The following is a 19,526-nucleotide window of genomic DNA, read 5'->3' as shown; positions in this document are numbered from 1 at the left end:
AAATTTGTTAAGAATTTTGTACCCATCTCGGACAGAATAATATTATTACAATTACACTGTCAACCCATCAACATGAATATTATTCAAGTGTATGCACCAACAGCGGAAGTGAGATATGATGGTGATGTGGAATCTTTTTATGACTCACTAGCCAGTACATTGCAAAGTTTGAAAGGAGGAGAAGTCAATTTTGTCATTGGAGACTTAAATGCCAAAATCGGTGAAGGTCGCCGCTCTCATATAGTTGGTGAATATGGCTTAGGCATAAGCAATCAAAGAGGTGATAGACTATATGATTTCTGCCAGGATAAAAATATGGTTGTATTAAATACCTGGTTTAAACTCCCGAAAAGAAGGCTTTATACGTGGAGATCACCTCAGGATGGAACAATCTATGATATTGTCAGGAACCAAATTGACTATGTGTTAGTAGACCATAGATTCAGGAACTCCGTAAAGAGAGTCACCACGTACCCTGGTGCGGACATTGGTTCTGACCATGTTTTGTTAACTGCCGATATTGTTTTACGCTTAAAACAAATAAAAAAGCCTAAAACCAAAATTAAAATGGAAATCTCGAAACTCCATGAAGTAGTGGTCAGAAATAGGGTATCTCAGACTTTGAACGATAATATTAGGCTACTCCCTTGTGATCCATCGATAGAAATACAAACACAATGGGATAACCTTAAGTCAGTTATACGTGAAACCTGTGATGCAAATTTGAAAGCTGATAAGCAAACTAGAAAAAAGAATTGGATGACTGACCACATTTTGAACTTAATGGATGAGAGACGTAAACACAAACATAATGAGACACAATATAAAAACTTACAAAGAACGATTAGACGTGAAATTAAAAAAGCCAAAGAAGAATGGAAGTCACAGTGTGAAGAACTAGAATCGTACAGTCGTAGTCACAATGCATTCAAACTTCACAAAAAATTAAAGGAAATTACAGGCACTTCTAGAAGAATTACTCCATCATGTTTAGTTGACGATTCCAATAAATTAATATTGGATGAAAAAGATATTTTACAAACATGGGAAAAGTATATTCATGATACATTCAAAGATATTAGACCTGACATAAATATTCCCAATGATCAATTGCATGGACCATCGATTTTAAAATCAGAAATTCTTCATGCAATAAAGACTTCAGACAATAGAAAAGCGTGCGGACCAGACGATATTCCAGTTGAGGTGTTGAAGCTCTTTAATGATGAAAATGTTGACTACCTGTTGAGGTTATTTAATTCTATATACGACACAGGGAATATACCCCAAGATTGGCTAAAATCCACCTTCGTGACATTGCCTAAAAAACAATACCCTAAGAAGTGCAGTGACTATCGATTAATAAGCCTGATGAGTCATGTCCTTAAATTATTCCTTAAAATAATACATGCCAGGATACGCAATAAGTGCGAGCAGGACTTGGATGACACTCAGTTTGGCTTCAGAAATGCGTTTGGGACGCGTGAGGCATTATTTTCTATCGATGTACTATTGCAAAAGTGTCGTGACCAAAGAAAGGAAGTTTTTGCCTGTTTTATTGACTACGAAAAGGCATTTGACAGGGTAAAACATGCTGACCTAATGAAAATGCTTGCGGATTGTAACGTTGACACCAAAGACCAGAATTTCATAAAAAACCTGTATTGGTTCCAAACAGCAGAAATAAGACATGGGAATGAGAGATCTAATGCAATTGCCATTCAGCGTGGAGTACGACAAGGCTGTATCCTGTCGCCACTATTGTTTAATCTCTATTCCAACTATGTCTTTAAAAGAGCCCTAAGTAATACTGAGAAGGGTCTTAAGATCAACGGAGTTGTCATTAATAACATAAGATACGCAGATGATACTGTATTACTAGCTGACTGTATCGATGACCTCCAAGACCTATTAAATCTTGTTAATAATGCTGGTGAGCAACTGGGCCTAACAATCAACGTCAATAAAACAAAATGGATGACTTTTGGACGACTAGATCACTCTGAATCAGTGATACAGTTAAATGGTTGCAATGTCGAAAAGGTCGAAAGATTTAGATACCTCGGCAGTATTCTCACGGAGACTCTTGACCCAGATGTAGAGGTTAGGTGCAGAATTGAAGCAGCAAGAACTGCGTTCATTAAAATGAAATCCCTCTTCTGCAATGATAATATCAGCTTAAAACTAAGGCAGAGAATGCTAAAATGTTATGTGTGGTCGGTCTTGTTGTATGGATGTGAAACATGGACCTTGAAAGTAAATACCATGAACAGGTTAGAGGCTTTTGAAATGTGGCTTCACCGGAGAATATTCAAAGTCCCATGGACCGACATGATCACCAACACAGAAATTCTCAGGCGGGCTAGAGCAGAGAGAGACCTGCTTAGATTAATAAAAATCAGGAAAATTTCATATCTGGGTCATGTACTTCGAGGGGAGAAGTATCACTTGCTCCAGTTAATATTGAAAGGCAAGATAGAGGGTCGCAGAGGGCCTGGTAGGAGACAAATGTCTTGGCTGCGAAATATACGAGAGTGGACCGGCATTAGAAGTGTGGAGGAGCTATTCCGGGCAGCGCAAGACAAAGAGACATTTTCAAGACTGATCGCCAACGTCGGGGGGACCTGATACGGCACATAAAGAAGAAGAAGAAAAAATATCAAATGCGATCCCAAATCTTTCTGGAAGTTTATCTCGTCCAGAAGAAGTGATGGCGGGTTTGTTGACCATGTTACTTGGAATAATCAATCTATCTCAGGAGCAAATATTCCAGGAACATTTGCAGACTATTTTAAATCTACTTATAGTAAGGATATTCATAATATCACAAACACTGACATCACCACTGCTGTTAAAAAATTAAAATCCAAAAGTTCTTTTGGACCGGATCTTATTCCGTCATTCGTGTTGAAAGGATGCTTTGAGTCCTTATTAACACCTCTCGCGTATATTTATAATCTCTCACTTAACTTTAAATTTATAATCGTTACATAAAACTGGTGATAAGGCTTAAGTCTCTAATTAGTGACCAGTGGCGATCCTATCCTCTCCAGCCAAGTTGTTTGAACTAATAATTCATAAATGCATTTATACCCAAGTTGAACCCTTTATAATTTAATTAATTTGTGTCTAATCTAATGGTTTTTACGGAGTACATATCTCAAGCTCTTGATAGTAACAATCATGTAGACGTATCATACAACGACTTCGCAAAAGCCTTTGATTCAGTAGATCCGCTTATTCTCCTAAATAAACTCGACCAATTTGGATTTTCAGTGAAACTTTTATGTCTATTTGTAAGTTATTTCTCAAATAGACAACAATGCGTAACTTATGGTATTTTCCACTCTTCCAACTTCATCACAAACTTTGGAGTTCCACAGGGGTCGAATCTTGGACCCTTACTTTTCTCGCTATTTATCAACGACATTTACCATTGCATAAAATTCTCTAAGTTTCTCTTATTCGCGGATGACATGAAACTATTCGTTTTAATAATATCTTTGGAAAATTTCTTGCAGCTACAAAGTGATATAAATTCTATCGTCGAATAGAGTCGTACCAATAAATTAGAATTTAATATTAAGAAATGCTCAATTATGTGCTACACCAAGGCGACCAAACGATTTACTATAACTACAAAATGTCTTATTCATCTCTTGAGCACATGTTATTACGAGAGATTTGGGACTTGATACGCACCTTACATTTCACGTCCACATAGAAACGATATGTAACAAAGCTTTAAGAATGCTAGGATTTGTGCTATGCAACTCCAGACATTTTTGCAGCTCGGCCGCGATTCGTGTGCTATACTATAGTTTAGTATGTAGCATTTTGGAAAGTGGTTCTGTAATATGGGGACCAATGGATTTAACATTCTCTCAAATGATAGAGAAAGTACAAAAGAAGTTTTCTTAGAGACTAGAGTTATTTCAGAGACTTCGGATATTATCCCTGGTTATATCAATCAGCCTTTTTGTCCGGCATGCTGGGTATTAATAGCCTCACCGATAGAAGGAAAACTGTTTTCCTGACAACAGCATATAAACTTCTAAACGGTAACAAACGGTGACAAACCATAGATAATAATAAACTGCCACAAGACGGGCATGTGTCTAGTTTGGTGGTCTAAACATACCTAATAATTGTTATAACCATGTCAATGAAAAAGAAAAAATTTAAAAAAAAACATTTAAATATATATAGCAAAAATATATTAGATGGGTATAGTATGTAGAGTTCGTATGTATTGTAGAGCATTATAAAGCAACGTACGTCGTAACTTACTACTTATAATATTTATGGGTGACAGCCAGTGGCGATTCGTGGTCTAAATCACACTTGGGCGTTCAGCATTAAAGCGATTTGGTGTTCATTCTCGTGGCTTGGCCTATTTCAGAATATCGCTCGCCATACATTGCGTATAGCATTATCTGTCAGCCCCATAATACAAAGTTTTCCAATAAGAGGTGTTATTTTGAATAGCCCGCTATTTCGGTAGATGTTACTTTTGAAGCTGTCATTTTTTGACATTTGACAAGTAGAAACTACGCCATTAATAAAAATTGAACGATACACGCTTCAACAACGCATTTAAATTATTAAAATTCACTTGAGTGAATCAAATGCAAATCATCTTGAGTGATGAAGCCCATTTCCACCTCGGTGGCTTCGTCAACAAGCAAAATTGTCGCATCTGGGGCTCGGAAAACCCAAGAGTTATTGTTGAAAAGTCTCTCTTTCCTCAACGTGTGACTGTTTGATGCGGTTTATGGTCCGGCGGAGTCATTGGGCCTTACTTTTTCGAAAATGAGGCTGGAGCTACAGTTACAGTGAATGGATTGCGCTATCGAGAGATGATTAATATTTTTTTATGGCCAGAATTGGATGGTATTGATCTGGACAACGTTTACTTTCAACAAGACGGCGCTACGTGCCACACAAGCAACGAAACCATTGATCTTTTACGATTGAATATCAAAATAATACCTCTTATTGGAAAACCCTGTAGTTCGAACAATTAGAAAGAAACATAATACGTTCGCGGAATGTGTATAGGAAGATTAAAGACATTCAGCATCTTCTGTCTTTTTCGATTCCGTACAAGACGTGCGAGAAGTAAGATTTTTGTGAACGGCTTTTAGGACGATCGTCGATGATGTGCATACGATCTCTGCCTGGGACTAGTATAGATGGGTAAGTACTATTGAAATGTCTTACGTTCGATATACCTAACGATAATACATTAAGCGTGGTGCATACTCAGTGCCATGGCCGGCTCTGAACCAAACGGCGCACAGTGGGTTGAAAATCGCCTTTCATAGACATAGAGACTTGAATTTTCAAGGGTATTTTTTTTGGCTAGAAATAGATTCTGCTGATCATTACTATGCTATAAAATGTCGTATCTATGAAAGGCGATTTTCAGCCCACTGTGCATAGTGTTTTGGCTTGCAGTGTAAATAAAATATTGTAAACTAGACAAAGCATACTCATATGTAAAGCATTTAAGCATTAAAATGAATCATCAACAAATAAAAGTTTTTTTTTCCACTTTAGGATTTAAAAAAAAAATCGCACCTTGCGCCACAATATGAAGTATGTCAAAAAAATACAAATAAATAGTAGTATTATCTGTGTGTAAGGATAGAACGGCCATCCTTATGATTCCAGAGATAGCCTCATTTTTAATGTCAGCGCCATATAAATTTTTCTTAAAAAAATTATAACTCCTTCATTTGTACACGCAATTGCTTCGTACGACATTTTATAGCATAGTAATGATCAGCAGAATCCATTTCTAGCCAAAAAAAATACCCTTGAAAATTCAAGTCTCTTTGTCTATGAAAGGCGATTTTCAGCCCACTGTGCGGCGCTTGACGTAATTTTGGCGCTCTTGTCAAACCCAGTAGACGCCTAGGTAGGTGATCACTGCAATCAATAATATTCAAATGATTTTTTTTGTCTATCGCCGTTTTCATCGAAAATAATATCAAGGGTGATGTGTTAGGACTGATAGGTGTTGGGTATTATCAGCGCCTTGGCAACACGGCGCCCGGAGCGGACTGCTCCAATTGCTCAGGCACAGGGTCTACCCTATTCAGTGCACATCGTGGAATGACCACGATCAAGTATTATTATACTATCTTTTTTTATTATTCTTACATAGAAAGTAAATTATTCCAACAAACGCCATTTAGTACCTACCTCCTCAACTGTTGACTCATAAATCATGTTTTGACTTAATTATTTTCCATAGAAATCAAATTTCTGCTTGGAAACTCATATAAGTTTGAAACTAAAATGCGCAGTGAAATTTTCTGATCATGTGATCCTTATGTAATGTAATCGCCCAGTTAAAAAAATACTGATCGTCTATATATCGTTTATAAAAATCAGTTTCTGCACACCACTGATCGTAGGCAAGTGTTGTGTACTCGCTGTACATATTCATGCTCGATTTAGCGACCAAAATACAGGATGTTCCTAATATTTGCGAAATAAGTGACTGATTTTAAAATTTCATGCAAAAATAGATACTGTTAAGGTTAAACGCAACGCTCGTTGTATTCTACGTGTTCACAGATGGCGTTAATTAATTAATTTTGTTTAAATACGCTTTTGCAAGGTATTGCTTTACAATATAAAGACAAATCATTTGTTTGCGCCCGTATATACGCAATATGAATATGAATCAATAGTTTTGTTCGTTTAAAGACTTAATTCTTTCGAGAAAGGCACACAAATACAATATTTTACCGATGATTCAATCCAATATTGTATTTGTATGCCTTTCTCGATAGAATTGAGTTTTTATATGGACAAAACTATTTATTCATATTCATATTGCGTATATGAGGGCGCAAACAAATATTTTGTCTTAATACTGTAAAGCAATACCTTGCAAAAGCGTATTAAAACAAAATTAATTAATTAACGCCATCTGTGAACACGTAGAATACAACGAGCGTTGCGTTTAACCTTAAAATCACAGAAGTGATAGCGAAATACAAGTTATTCGCGTTCATAGATGGCGCTAGTTTAAATAATTTTAAAAAAATGTCTTCCTTTCAGTATTGTATCGGTGATTCAATCTAATATTGTATTTGTATTCCTTTCTTGAAAGAATTGAGTTTTTATATGGACAAAACTAGGTATTTATTCATATTAATGTACCGTATTTACCATGCCAACAAATAATTTTTACTTAATATTTTAAAGCATAATGTGCAAAATATTTCAATGCATGTTTCTAAAATATTTGAATTAGCGCGATCTATGAAAATTATTAAAAATTACAACATAAAAAACATTTCTACGTATCAGTAATGTGCTTTATTTTTATTAATATTTTATTGTAAACATACATTTTGCACAGCTTTTTTAGACTACATTAGCTGTAAATATATATTTGTATCTTCAATCAGACTATACTGCCAGTAACTACTGTTACTGAATGTCTTTATGTACAATCTTTACAGCTGTTCTTTCATTAGACAGCACAGACAGATTTTACTTTTTTTGTATTAGGCAATTCACCCTAAAAAGAGTGCTATGTGCCGTTAAAGTTAAGGGAGATGGTTATAATTTTATGGGAAATCTATACAGGAATAGGAAATCTCAAATATTGAAGTCATTCAAGTCTATGAACTTGTATAGAACTGAGAAAATTCGAGAATTGTTGAGAGAAAGTAAATAAATAAGATTTTACTTAGAAGTTACTCGCGAAAGGGCTGCATATAGTTGTCCATGTGAAAAACACTCAACGCTCAAATCTAAACCTGCAACATTGAATGTTTGAGCTCTGTGACTCGTTTTTACTTGAAATCGCAGCCGTTTAAATTGAAACGGTAAATCCGTCGGTATTAAAGGAATCCGGGAAATTAAAACATTATCTCCGTTTCCACATCCGGTCAGTATTGTACACTGTATTATAAATGTTTTAAAGAGTTTACCTTAAAAGGTGTACCATTGCACAATTTTGTTGAATTAAGGTTCCGTAATAAAATAATAGGACACCTTACTTTCAACACCAATTTATGTCGGGTTAGTCCAGAGGGCTGCAAGGAATTGAGAAATTCTGTAAGAAAATGAAGAGCCCCTTTAAGATCGAGCACAGTGTCTACAGAGTAGTATGCTTGCGTTGATTAATCAATCTTCGAGAGAATCAATTTATTTGTCTTTAATCTACTTGATCGTTAGTAGATGACAGAGTTGCTCTGACCTTGAACCAAGGTATAGTCTTACAACTGATTGTCATTAATTTCGGGATAAAAAATGTGTACCAATTCTTGAAGGTCATTGACCAAAATGCAAAGGTTTTCACTGTCGAGATTAATTCTTCCATTGTTTTGTGATAGCTGACGATTCCCAATATTGAGCAACAACTCTGCAAAAAGTCTGTTTTCATATGCAGACAATGAGACTCTCATGTTGGTTTTAAGTTCCAATTTCTTTACATCCATAAGGTAAGATTACCAAAGGTAAGATATTTTTAATGGAACATTAATTTCATCAGTACGTGTACCTTTTGTCACAACCGGTAAGATTTGACGAAAGTCACGTGAGAACAAAATTGTACATCTAACCATAGGTGAGTTTTTGCTGCGCAAATCACGCATTGTTCTGTATGATACTTCCACGGAAGTCTTGTTCGACATGGTAGATTGGTCCTAAACTATTAATGAGCAGTCATACATCAATTTTCGAGTATTTTTTTGTTTAAAAATACTACAAACACTGTCAGTATAATAGTATAATGTCGCTCGTGCGGTTCGGCCTCCTTCCAAAAGTGTAGCTGCAATGCCGGATGATGAGATTGCTGAATCAATTTTACCAGTATATCTGACTTTGGCTTAGAGCAATATGTGTTTCCCGCACCTCCTGGAGCATCAAGGAAAATATTTTTCCTTTGTTCCCATCAATCGATGTTAATAACTCATACTATACTTTTTCTGGTCGATGTTTATCTTGAGCTACAACTTGTAACAGTTTTGATTGATCATACAAGTAGGACGTTTCTCTTATGTATTACACTGGTAAAATCCGAGTTTGTTGTATTAGTTGGCATTGGCAGTCCAAAATCCTTTGCCGGAAAGTAATTCGACCACTTTGTTTAATTCAAATAACGCTTTGTCAAAGAGGTTTTGATCATATTAAACGTCATATGATAAACTCTCGCCGTCGCCGAATCAAAATATATTCAGTCATATTTTCTTTAAATTTATTCCAAAGAATTACAGAGTCGGTCACTTGACAAAACGCGACGCTAATGGCAAACAAATACCGCAATGACCTTGCCGAACTGCAAACAGCAGCTTCTGATAATGTGTTGTCCTAATGAGTACTCTTTAAAGAGACCCATTTTTATTTATTTATTGGATATTTTGTATAGCGCCGCTTTTGTGAGATATCACCTCAGGGGCGCTTTACAGTTAATGCAGATATTACAAAAAATATATAAATATTACAAATGCTTTGCATGCTGCTTTATAGGTATTATAAATAACTCCTTGTACAGTTTTGATGTGTGCAAAAGATTTTGGACCCTCAGTACCTTTATTTATATATTTAGTAACGTATTGGATTGATTTTACTAAACTGCCCAACTCAACTTTTTATAAGTAGTGAGTTATATGGAACGATCCACCGCTGGTTTATTGTCGTCGCTAGTAAATGTTCGGCTCTGGAATAATTTCGGAATTTGTAGTACATTTGCTTTCCCGCATACATTAGAGAAATAGGATTTAAAGTCCCGCGAGGGCCTTGGACCATGTGTTTTTGTACAGAGCTGGATCTTTTTTATTCGGTATTCCGCTGAAATAACGCTGTCAATTTGATGAGGTCTAATTATCAACATCATAATTAATGACAGAGCGGTCAACTGTCCGGGCATGAACAGCCGGGGGATCAACTGTCCAGGGGATCATCTGCGGGGGGATCAGCTATCATGCGCTATGGAATCACACGAGAGGCACTGAGGCGCTTGCCCCTTGAGGCTGTCAGTGCACCCATAGCAAAGTGTGACTGTTCCTAGTTGGAATACAACTGAAATAACCTGAAAGATAATTATTTTTTTTAAGTTTTTCATGGGCAGTAGAAGTATGATTTTTCAGTTTTGAGATTTTAGTTATTAAGTTGTGTCGTATTTTTACATGAACGTAATTTCCTGCTATAAATTTATCTGCTAAATGTTAAGCTTGCCTCTGAATTTTAAATATAACCCAAAAAACACGCTCAACAACCTGCGTACTCTTAAAATAGGACATTTGAAACGCGTTGTTATATCGGCGTATATTGCGCATGAATTGTTTAGATTTAGTATGTTCACCCGTCAGAAGAGTGTGTAGTGGTTCGGGTGGAGGAAGAATTTCTTCTGATTTTACTTTTTCCTGTAAGCAACACATATCTTCAGATTCATTCTTCCATTTCAGAGCAGATCAATGTTGACAGACAACAGAATTTGTACCTATTGAAACTACCGGATCATTCTTGTATTCAATTGAAGAATCGTAATTCATAGCAGCATTAACTTGATTTGAATACAAATTAGTAACCCTCATGGACCGGCGGTTATTTTGTCTATTTCGATTGGTGAGTAATCGATTTTTTCTTTGTACGGAAAATTCTCTAGCTCTCTGGGTCTGTGGCTATCCCGATCAAGACTAAGGCGAGCCTCCCGTTCAACAGACGATTAGAGAATCGATAGAGATCTCTTCGCGATTTTTTCATCATTAAGACATACCTATAATAATTACTACATTTTCGAGACATACTTTAAATACTAACTGTGATCAGGAAAATAAACAACTAATAACAAATAACAAAAGAACTAATATTCACAAAATAACAACACTAAAGTAAATTAATCACTTGTGTTTCATTATAATTAGGTAGTACATTATTTTGTTGTATCTTTTAAGGTTTAGCCAGCGTTAGCAATGTAAGCGCCCGAAAATATATTTTTTGACTAGATTACAAAACTTTAACTTTTCTATAGTTCCTATAAATATAATATATATTTATATATATGAACCTTCCGGAAGAAATTCTCTAAACGATAGTGAAATCCGTATTAAAATCTATTGAGTTGTTTAGGAGAACTAAGCGCACAAGCAGACACGAAATGCGACTTTATTTTATACTATTTATAGATACTTGTCGTACTATTATTTTTATTAGTTAATAGCATAGGTCGCTACTTAACCTAACTAAGAAATGATAAAAAAAAACCTTCTTTGGATCTAGATTTAAGTAAACACTAACTATATTGAATAGGATATTGTATGATAATAAATTACATGAATTGATTTGGTTTCTATTTGTTGGATTTAACTATAATCTGCACTTACACCCTACAAAATAAGCAAGAAAATGAAATCTAATTAGAAAAAGAGCCAAGATAAAAATCTCATTTGAAACCACCTGTACCAAGTAGGGGGTGTTCTTTGTATGAATGGGCAACTCAATTCAGAATTCTGTGGGAGTAAACTTAGAGGTAGACCAAAAACTATGAACTGAGATTAAATATGCAGATAGGCGCGAAATTGCTAATACCTCAAGACTCGCTCGCGGTGAAGTTCTTTTGAAAGGGTTTCTTAAAAGCAGTCCTCAAAAACCTAAGATGGAAAACAGGAAAAAAATGAAAGAGGGCTAAGGGTCTCAGGGCTACCACTAAAAGAGAATAAGTTACTCTGCAACCACTAGGGACTACTGCAAAGAATAATAAACTATTTGAAAATCCATATTTAATAAATTTTTTTACTGTTTTTTTATTTTTTATTTTTACTATTTTTTGTATTTAAGGAGAAAACACAGATACAGACAGTAATTCAAAGACAATTTCATGAAACAATAACTTGAGAATTCGCCTGCATCCTAACTATTTCTCACGGATTGACTATGTTCTCACTTACATGAGAATAATCCAATTACAAAAACTCTGTGTATAATAAATATCAAATAAATAAAAATCTGTGTAAATATCAGATCAGAGGGATGTAAAGATAAAACAATAATTTGATAAGAAAAGTGCAATATATAATTTTTTAAATATATATACCTACTGTATAGCCTTGATAATTCTAACTAACGAAAAACAACACCTATTCGGACTCACAAAATGTTCGTACTATAGTACATTAGATAGAAAAATTAAATGAAACAATTTGCTTGGTAAAATTATATTTAATGAACTAATAAATCACATAACACATTAGTCCAGTCAGTGGGGAGTTTTACCTTGCAAAAGGTTAGGTAGTAGCGATTTTGATATATGTTGTTAAGATTGGGACTCTAAGGAAAAAAAAAAGTTTTCGACCTTGGGAGGGTCGAGCTCGACCCGCCATCTTGGATTGAAGGTGCCAAAATTTGTTTTTTTCAAAATAATTGTGAAGTGGTCGTTTTTACAACCAAATTGTCGAAAGCAAACTTAAAGACAACTAAATTACCTACATTTTTTGTTGCAAGTTTTTTTTTGTAAGTCTAATAGGTAACGAGTTACAGTGGCGGAAATGTGAATATTTTTCTGAAAAATGATGAAATTCTTAACTTTGTAATTTTTTCGGGTTATTCATTACATAATTATAATAATTTTGTTAATTCATTTCCACACCACCATGAGGTGGGGAACATGGTGCATTTTTTTATTGTGGTATCCCCAGTAGGTCTACTCCACAGATATACCAGCGATGGTAGATTTCGAAATTATATTACATTACTATGAATTATGTTACTATAAATTATGTTACTTAATAACAGTCTTCGTCATCAATGTCATCATCTAACTCATTGCCTGTGATACTGAGATTCTGGGCTTCCATTGACAAAATCTCTTCTTCTTCGTCCTCGACGTCGATGTGAACCTCTGGCGAATTTCGGCATGTTTGACCATTACAGCACCCACATACAATAGAACACTTCAATCCAGCTTTCATGTAGCTACATGCAACGCCGCATCCTTTTTTACAATAATTGCATGAAATAAATTTTAATAAAGTCTCTGGTGCTGGTTTCTTTGTCATTCGTACTGGAACAAGCCCGTTGGTGTCACGTTTCCAGCCCCAGTTTCTGGATTTTTTTGGATTCCATACCATTTTTGGACTTGATGGTACGTTCTAAATGCATGGTACCGTGCAGCGTCGTTCGTTGGTGGCAAAGAGGCAAGATTGAATTTGCTTTTTGCTGTCGACTTTGCAAAACGTTTGTAGCGGACTTCTTCCAAGGTTTCCTTATCCATGTCACCCCCGTACAAGCAACAAGAAAGCGTGTTCCTGCAACTGCTATGTCTTCTGGTGTTGCATCATGTTGTTTGAAGATTCCTATCATGGCATTGAGTCTTGTGTCGTTTTGCACAAGCGAACAAAATTTTGTTTTTCCTTGGTTGAAGAAGGACGATGTTGTATCGCAGCCGCTAAAGGCATGAAGAAACAGAATATTCTCAGCCGCCTCTTTGTATTTCACACTATTCGCGGAATACAGTCTTTCAAAAGTTTTGCCTCTCCCGGGTTTGCGAAGATATATACTACTTTTGGGTGGTGCTAATGCTGTCAGCAAAACTAGGAGATCAACGTCTTCGCCAATAATGAAAACAGCGTCATATGATGAACACAAGGAAATCGCAGTATTGACAATCAACTCATCAGCATCTTCTTCAGCCTGCTTAACTGTAAAATCATCCTGTATAAATTGCTTTGTAAGCATCGAAATCAGACGGAGTTTGTTATTTTCATTGGCTAAAAATCTTTCTTGTGAAACTTGAACTGGCATTGTTTCACCGAAAAGAACATTTGCAGACATGAGCATCCAGGCAACGTCCTGTAACCAGGACTCAATCAGTGTTGCCAAGTCAGCTGTAGACTAGGATCCCACTATAACAAATCAACGTCATCGAGCACACGGATGATGCTATATAAGTATATTGTAACGTAGAAATACGTTAAAATGATATTGTGTAATATGTTGGTACAAAATTTATAAAGAAAACTGGGTATTTACAATTTTTTGTCAAAATTTTCTTCTTTCAACCGCTGTAACTCGTTATCTATTAGACTTACAAAAAAAAACTTTGTACAAAAAATGTAGGTAATTTAGTTGTCTTTAAGTTTGCCTTCGACAATTTGATTGTAAAATCAACCACTTCATAATTATTTTGAAAAAACCAAATTTTGGCACCTTCAATCCAAGATGGCGGATCGAGCTCGACCCCTCCAAGGTCGAAAACTTTTTTTTTTCTTTAGAGTCCCAATCTTAACAACATATGTGAAAATCGCTACTACCTAACCTTTTGCAAGGTGGAGCCCTTTTTTATCCCCCACTGACTGGACTACATGTACTTAGTCGTAAACTGACCTATTTTAGTCTGGCGGGTTATATTTACTGACCAAGAAAAGATTAGCAGCCTAAGTATGAGTAGAGAGGAGTCGTTTGGCAGTTCGGATAACAGCGATGTTCGGATTAGCCTGCTATGAATTATCTATAATATTGAGCAGTAGATAAGTACTATCAGTATCTCCCCCAGGTGAAAGACACCATTCTGAGTACAAATGTTGCTTGAAATGTCAAGTCTCCTGACTCCCTTTAGCTTCACAGCATACCTCAAATTACTACTGACTTCAGGCATTTGGGACTCTAATAATATTGATAAAAGATATATGTAAAAGCACAAGATGGAATAGATAAAAGATAAATAAGAAACAGGCGAGAGCATAGAACTAATTGGTTGATGCTACGGCATCACCAGTTATGTACCTACCTAGTTATCATGTAAAACAGTCCAAACCAGTGTTTCCTTTAAGGTATACCCAAATTAACCGATATTTTTTTATGGTCGTTGTCAGGGTTCGGACCATTTTTTAGTGTTTTAAACAAACACTGAATTATCCCTCGATTGAAGGTCTCATAACATTTTGTGTTATTTTATTTGTTTTTTTTATTATTGTATAGAACAAGGCTGCCCAACCTTTTTAACAGTTGGGCGAAATTGACGATTTTGAATCACTGGCGGGCCACTGAATACCTGGCGGTTCCTATTTCCATGGGGGGGGGGGGGGGGGGGTTGTTAGAGAATTTCTATAAAACATAATTCCCAACAAAAAGAGTGCTCCCCACAAAATATTTGAAATCCATTGGGGGGGGTTGTTACGGAACTTCGCTGAGAAAAAATTCCGCGCACCCAAAAACATCATATGTGATTCCCCACAACAATTTTTCGAATTCCATGGGGCGGGGGGGGTGGCTACAAGATTCCATTTCGGACGCGAAAAATATTATATCAAAAACCGATGTATTTTTGTTTAAAAAGTAAGTTCAACAGGTTAGATTTTTTCGTCGCTGATTCTCGTTCTGAGTAGCCTAAATAGCGATAAATCGCCTTCGTTGGCAACACTGGTGACCGCCCGCAAGCTGCATTGTTTGTTTTACCGCGGGCCCGCGACACTTTTTCAAATTGGCGGATTGGCGGGTTTTTTGAAAATGGTTCACGCGGGCCACTTATAATTCGTTCGGGCCTGGGGTTGGGCAGCCTTGGTATAGAAGAACTACAAACAGAGATACTATTTCCTTTTACTGTGTCTGTTTCGTTATTGTGCACCTGAAGAACAATGCATATCCTTCCGAAGCGATACATCTGGAAATATTTTCCTGTCTAAGTTAGAAGTCTTACCCCGCTCCCTACCGGTAAGGTATCTGCGAAAAGAGGTATAAAATAAATAAATTATAATATAACAGTAGCTACACAAATAATCGTCGTTAACTAGTACCAATGTATCACCAATTAATAACATACTGCACACCAATATGAAAGAACATTATCGAGAAAATTGTTTTTTTTTAAACCTACATAATATTTATATTATAAAAATGTAATTTATTATTTCGTGGTAGATACATTCACCTGATTACTTAATTTTATCTACACATGAAAGTGCATATTTACGCACTAGCCTCTTCCTTTCTTTAATATCTTGCACAGATAAGTTGATGTGCTGTGCACAAAATGAAAAAATTAGAGGGAATGTTGGTTGGTTGAATAAATTGTTAAATCTTCTTTTCTTCTTCATCCCCATTCCGTTCGCCTCGCAATATCATCTAATTATGTGAATTGAAACGTATCTCTCATTTTTTTCCCATTTTTCTGGGATTCTATGACCCCGATACCAATAACATGCCTTACAAAGCAAATAAAAGTTATTCAAATCAATGTTAAATTCTGCTAACCATTGTAATAATCCTATTTTGTCTACCGGAACACTTTCATCATATAAAAAAATAAAAGTATGATGTACTCATTTCATAATGTACCTATTAAATTATTGTATGTATATTGTACCCAACAAGTTGTCGGGGAAATCGAAGATGAGGACGTTGTGGCTACGACCGTCTTCGTTTTCTATTTTTCCTCAGGCCGAACAGCGTTCAGAGAGCTATTGCACCCTCCAGCCCGCAAATAACAGATGCGGGTAGCCGGGCGATGTTTATATCTACGAGAGGCTTCAATACCTGAGCCCCTACCTGCGCCCCGCCTCCCATTGTATGGTCATGAAACTTAATAATATTATTGTGTTTTTTTTTTGTTTAGGATTAGTTTACGAGAGTTAGGCCGAAGGTATTACAAAATAAATCATTTTTCTTTCTGCCTGCTTCTACCTTGGACTTTGTTTGACTCTGCGCTTCCTTGGACCCTGACCTCTTTAGCCCTTGAATACCCGACCTAGCAGCGAACTCGCACCCCAGGACCATGCCTATTATAAGCACGGACGTGGCGGCTACCCTAGGACTGACCGGTGCCTTATGTTACAGTCTATGTGAGAGACGTGAGAACGTCCCTTACATATATCTTAATTTATTTTGTTATGTTACTTAATAGTTTCAGACAAAAAGCGAATGGATCACATCAATTAGTGGACCAGCTGAATAAAAGAAATTAGTTATTTATTTATTAAAAACAAAGTTACAATAAAATCATAAGCTGCTCATCTCACTGGGGCATTATAGATTTATTTATTTATTAACGAACCATGTCCAATTACAACATATAGCGTATTACATCAAGTTAATACAAGGAGAAATGTTACAATGCAGGATAATTAAAAAATTACAGCTATGACAAAAATCGGGCACAAAAACAATAAAGATAACGTCAAGTCAAGAGAGGAACAAGGTTTTGCTGGAGTTCACGACTTCTGCCACATCAATACAAAAATCATTAAGGCTTACACCAAAAAATTCTAGGTCCTGAATTGAGTTGACAAGTCTTGCCATTCTGGATATTGGTGAATGATATCCATAATTTGCTTCCATGATAACTCAACACAGTGACAATTCAACACACTTTTAAAAAGTTATATAAAGTCATTAGAAACGACGAAAAATTTTTTTTTTTTAACCTAACCTAACTTACATAACCCAATTAATAAAGTTTTTGTTTCATCACTTTCCATGACTTTATATAACTTTTTAAAGATGTGATGAATTATCATTGTGATGATTCATCCGGTTACCCCATAATTTGTGGAGTGTTGAGGAAAATTGAGGAAAAGCAAATAACTATTAGTATGAGTCTACGAGAAGGGATATCGAAAGGAATGAGTTGCAACAAAGTAGGTGAGTCAATCATACTAATAATAATTTTGAAAGTGTAAATGAGATCAAAGTCCTTCCTAAATTTTTTTAAAGAAGAAAGATTTATTTTTTCTTCAAGTTCATTGTAAGAGTAATTGCCTCTTTCTAGCCCTAACCTCCAAGCAATTCCCCTTAAGAAGCGATGCTGTATGGATTCGATATGATTAATGTGAACATCATAGAATGGAGACCAAATAACGCAGGCATATTCTAGATTTGGGCAAAACAACGAACAGTAATAATTTTTAGTGCAATTATATTATTATCAGAGGTAATTCTAATGACGAAGCCAAGTAGCTTAAGAGATTTATTAACCAGGTTATTAATGTGTTCACGAAAAGATACATTATGTCGAGATGTAGAACTTTACAATAAGAGTAAATATAAAAATTCAAATATACTTGACACACTTCATGTGGGCCATTCGAGAAAATGGATTTTAATTTAAACAACTATATCTTTAAAAGTAATACATGTTGTGGTACGCCACTACTCAAGTCGGACGGTGTCGGGTACTACTTAGTACACAGTACCAAGTGCTAAGGTACCTAGGCCGTCAAAGAACCTACCGGACACTTCGGACGTTGCCTAGAGGTCAAGACGGACAGTACTAGAAACTACCGTGCTATTCCTACAGGCACTGGACGACCGCTAGAATCGGGCGACAACATATTGTAGCGATAATAACTAGAATGTTCAGGAACGTTCTTAGGTGCAACTACTTGAATCGCATTAGAACCTACTAGTGAAACACCGTAGGTTCTGCCCATCTACCTACCCGCTGGATGATTCTCGATGCATTCATACCTTATATAAGCAACAGCGGGAAGGTACTCAGGCAGTCTACTACATACATATTTTTAACACGCTAATCAAAACGACTTAATACTTTCACGCCGCGATTACTTAAATAATCCTTGCTGTGTCTGTTGTGATTAATTACTTGTGTGATATATGAAATATTGTTAAAATTTATTCACAGCTGTTTTATCCCGGCAACAGAATAAATCTATCATAAAATATTACATAGTTTAATTTCAACACCGAACACATCTGCAAACTTCACAACATACATATATTTTAATTAAATTTTTTATATAGTTCTCACCACACCCCAACTATAAAATTACTGTCGGAAATTAAAGCCTAATTTTGTAATACGACTACATAAACTGAAGAAGTCAGTGTTGTGCCATTCAGTTATAAATGGGTGCAAATAATTTGTTTTCATTTTTACACAAATAATTACAAAAAAAACTTCCGCATCTTCGGTGTGGTAAGGATGTATAACCCGTTGTATGGGTTCAATATGGTTTCCTTTTTATAAAATATTCTTCCACACAAAAGACTAGAAGTTGAAGATGGGGAAGACTTGGTAAACATTTTTAGTTGGAACCCTTACAAAGTCACGGATATAAAATGATCAGACAGCAATGCCTTTGCCGCCATTCAAACAGCACCATCCTAAAAGATAGAACTATCCTTCCCGCCGGAAATGTGTTAATATAGTATTAAAAATTCAAATTGGTGTTTGCCCAACTGCATGAAGATGGTGAAGTATTAAAGTTTTCAGTACATTTCTGATAGTTAATTAAATTTATGTCTCTGTACACATAACTAAAATAATATCTTTATCAGTCATACTTGATCCACTGCTGCTACCTTTTCTTTTTCATTGCAAATTTGTGCATAACATTCCAGGCAGATAATCCAGACCGAAAACTCTGAAAACATATTTCAATACATGTAAAAATATTCAGAGATAAAAGATCAAAAATGTAAAGAGGTTCCTTTATTAAAACACTAGAGGAAAGTGTTTTGAAATTGCATACCAGGGTAAATCAGCGAAACTGCGCTCATCGAATAAGTGCGCTAATGTTCTGTGGTTCCAGGTCGACTTGCAT

Source organism: Hesperophylax consimilis, chromosome 9 (genome assembly GCF_061612785.1).
Source record: "Hesperophylax consimilis isolate HC1 chromosome 9, BYU_Hcon_1.0, whole genome shotgun sequence".
Classification (NCBI taxonomy): Eukaryota; Metazoa; Arthropoda; class Insecta; order Trichoptera; family Limnephilidae; genus Hesperophylax; species Hesperophylax consimilis.
Note: the sequence above shows the minus strand (reverse complement) of the source record.